The 2,810-nt window shown below is 41.0% G+C and overlaps 1 pseudogene; it reads left to right on the forward strand.

The window, feature by feature from the left end:
• The first annotated feature begins 696 nt into the window (after positions 1-696).
• Positions 697-1,422, forward strand: LOC149822244 (secreted RxLR effector protein 161 pseudogene; annotated as a pseudogene).
• Positions 1,423-2,810: the final 1,388 nt, after the last annotated feature.

Below are 2,810 nucleotides of genomic sequence, written 5' to 3' on the forward strand. Positions count from 1 at the left end.
TACAAGGCTAGACTCGTCGCCAAGGGATACACCTAAGTCAAAGGTATGGATTATCATGAGACTTTTGCTCCCATCACCAAAATAAACTCCATAAGAATTCTCATATCCATAGTAGCCCATCGGAGGTGGCTTCTGTACCAGCTTGACAACAAGAATGCTTTCCTACATGGAGAACTCCAAGAGGAAGTTTATATGGAACTTCCACCAGGGCACCATGATGCACACAATAAAAACCTTGCCTGTCATTTAAAGAAGGCACTATATGGCCTCAAACAGTCATCACGTGCATGGCTTGCAAAATTAAGCGATGCACTTGTACAATTCAGATTTTGCAGAAGCCCATTCGAGTACTCCATGTTTTGCAAGAAGATTGCTACTAGGAGCGTTATCATCCTCGTCTATGTAGATGACATTATCATAATCGGAGATGACCCAGGGCTAATCGATGTTGTCAAACTTCATCTCCATCAAAAGTTTGAGATCAAGGATCTTGGAAAGCTCTAATACTTCCTCGGTATAAAAGTTGCCTAATCAGAAAGAGGGATATTTATCTACCAAATGAAGTATGTCATGGATTTACTTAAAGAATGTGGCATGCTCGGAGCGAAGCCCATCAACAAACCCATAGACTAGAACCATAAGGTCAACAAAGATGATGGAGAACCCATACATGATGTTGGGAGTTTCCAAAGACTCATGGGACATCTAATCTACCTCACCGTCATGAGACTCGACATTACCTATGCAGTCAACCTCATTAGCCAGTTCATGCATGCCCCCAAGGTCCCACACCTGGCCATTGCTCATAGAATCTTGTGGTACATAAAGTCGTCCCCTGGCAAAGGCATTCTCATGCATAGGAATGGCCATACTAAGGTCATGGGATACTTTGACGTTGATTGGGCAAGTGACCCCAACGACAGAAGATCGACATTCGGGTATTGCACGTTTGTGGGAGGGAACCTTGTTACATGGAGAAGTAAGAAGCAAAATGTTGTCGCCAGATCAAGCGTCGAAGTTGAGTACAAGGCTATGGCCTCTGCATCATGCGAACTCATCTGGATAAAGGCTCTCCTCGGAGACATGGGTCTCTTAAATGACGGGCCCATGCAACTAAAGTGTGATAATCAAGCGGCCATCCATATTGGAGCAAACCCAGTCTTTCACAAACTGACCAAACACATCAAAGTGGACTGCCACTTTATGAGAGAAAAGATTCAAGCAGGAGTTATATCCACTACACATGTCAGAAGGGCCGACCAACTCATTGACATCTTCACCAAGGCGGTCAATAGTGACAAACTTCAAGGAAACAGAGTCAAGTTGGGACTGATCAACATTGAATCTCGACTTGAGGGGGGAGTGTTAACATCATTGACTATCGACTATGATGGGAGTCCTTATCCCATTGTAGCCCTTTAGGAACCCATTATCCTTAGGTTCTTTTTTTTATCAATACTCTATCCCTTAACTACTGCATGTTATCTTCTTGTTGTTGATAAGCTTATATTGTCCTTCATGCTCTGCACTACCTCCTCTCATGGCCCTACATATAGCATCGTCTTGTTTTCCATATGTGAAGTGTGATCAATAATATGAGCATTGTTCCTTCCTCTCGTGGAAAGTGTCGAACCACGTTAAAAATCACATTCTCCTATTTTCTTTTTTATTACATTTCATCATTCATCAACCCATAAGCATAAACATCATGCTAACATACTTCATAAATCCGGATTGTACTCATGCATTAAAATCTAGTTTTTCATTTATATAAAGGCTTAAAATTATGTAACAATTCTGAAACATGCATATTCAAAAGTCTGAACCACATGCATCTATTCATAAAATTCTACAATACGTTTGTATATGCATGTTTGTAAAACTCAAAATACATATTTATGAATATGCTTGCAAAACTTAAATATATACGTATTTTTATTTGAAACATATTCAAAGTACTCACGTATAAATTTTTTTGAAACTTTATGAACACATGCATATTTTTACTCATGAAAATCCAACGTTTGTGTAAATATACATTTTTATCGTAAAGCATGCACCACAACAATTTCTTAATATATATATATATATATATATATATATATATATATATATATATATATATATATATATTTAACTACATAAATACAAAAATCTTAAGCATTTCAAGTAGCCTAAAACTAGACATATGTTAAATTATCGTAAAGCTACCTTGTAATGCAGGTAGTTTAACGTTAAATGAAAAAATCCCAAAAAAGCTCTTGGAGTTTCTCTTTGATAAGCGTGATGTGGATCGTACTTTGGCGATTATCCGAATATGAGTGAGAACGTGTGTGCTAACCTCAGATTTCATGTTGTGAGTACGAAAATGTGTGTCCCATGACCGCAAGCAGTGCGGGAGGCGGTGCCAAGGCAATTCGGCAAAACACAAGAGGAGGAGAAGGATTTGGGTCATCCCGCACCTAGTTAGGGCGAAGAAGGGCTAGGCCCACTGGTCAGGCAGCGGCAGGGGCTGCAGCCAGATGTCGGTGAAAATAAGAAGAAGAAGAGGTGGCACGGCAGCGTCTGACCACCTACTGCACCGCAGGGGGTGGCTGGTCTGCTGTCAGCAGAAAACAGGGGGAGATGCTGCCAAAAAGAGGCATGAGATGGGCAAACGCATGGTGTCAATTGTCATTCGACCACTGTGCTTTCACGGAAGAGAGTCGGTAGGCACACGACGATAGGCAGATGGCCTGCCGAAATACCAAAAGTAGAAGAAGAAATTGAGGCAGGAGGTTGCAGTGGCAGGCTGTCCTCCTGTCCGACGA

The sequence above is a fragment of the Nuphar pumila genome, chromosome 11 (assembly GCF_984573655.1).
Source record: "Nuphar pumila chromosome 11, dmNupPumi1.hap1.1, whole genome shotgun sequence".
Classification (NCBI taxonomy): domain Eukaryota; kingdom Viridiplantae; phylum Streptophyta; class Magnoliopsida; order Nymphaeales; family Nymphaeaceae; genus Nuphar; species Nuphar pumila.